Genomic DNA, 966 nt, shown 5'->3' with positions numbered 1-966 from the left:
CTCTAACTTTTGCTTTTAAATGTACTTAACTGAAAACGTTCAGTAACTTTGGGTTCTTAGGGCAAGAGCCACCCACATCCCTGTATGAATCTGTGAAAAACCTTTCCCTGTTCCAAACTCTAACATTTAGTTTTGATGGCCCTCATTCTGCATCAAGCTCATGGATTTGCAATTCTGATAACAACCATACTGTCAAAGAGCTGACTTGGCCTCTTTTAAACAACAGCAGAGACTGGCCAAGTGCTAACAGTCATCCATAACGTACCCACTGACTAGGCTTGGCTAAATTTTAGCCATGCTTCTCTCCTCTGAATTTCAGCTTTCCCCCACGTTTGGGCAGGTGCTAAGAGTCAGACATTTCTGACTCCTTTAACAGCTCCTTCTAAGACACACTTCCTCTCAAACTGCTCCATCATGCTGTCTGTTCATCCATCCCCACCTCGTTCCTCATTACACATACACACACACACAAACTTACGCACACACAAATAGTTGCTGCACACCCTCCTTATCTTCCATGTTAACAAAATATCTTCTTCTGTTCCATTTTAAGACACTTTAAGAACTTGTGTTCAAAGAATTCTCCCTATTGCAATCAGTTCATTTCATTTGTTCACTTGTGTCCGACTGTGTGCAACCCTATTGACTGCAGCACACCAGGATTCCTTGTCCATCACCAACTCCCAGAGCTAGCTGAAACTCAAGTCCATCAAATCCCCGATGCCATCCAACCATCTAATCCTCTCTTATTCCATTCTCCTTGGCCTTCATTCCTTCCAAGTACCAGGATCAAATTTAATGAGACCGTTCTTTTCATCAGGTGGACAAAGTACTGGAGTTGCAGCTTCAGCGTCAGTCCTTCTAGTGAATAATCAGGACTGATACCACACGTCCCTGGAGTGGTGGCTGCATGGGCACAGGAGGGACTAGAGGAGCTACTCCACGTTCAAGGTTAGGAGTGGTGGC

This window comes from Bubalus kerabau, chromosome X (genome assembly GCF_029407905.1).
Source record: "Bubalus kerabau isolate K-KA32 ecotype Philippines breed swamp buffalo chromosome X, PCC_UOA_SB_1v2, whole genome shotgun sequence".
Lineage (NCBI taxonomy): Eukaryota > Metazoa > Chordata > Mammalia > Artiodactyla > Bovidae > Bubalus > Bubalus kerabau.
Note: the sequence above shows the minus strand (reverse complement) of the source record.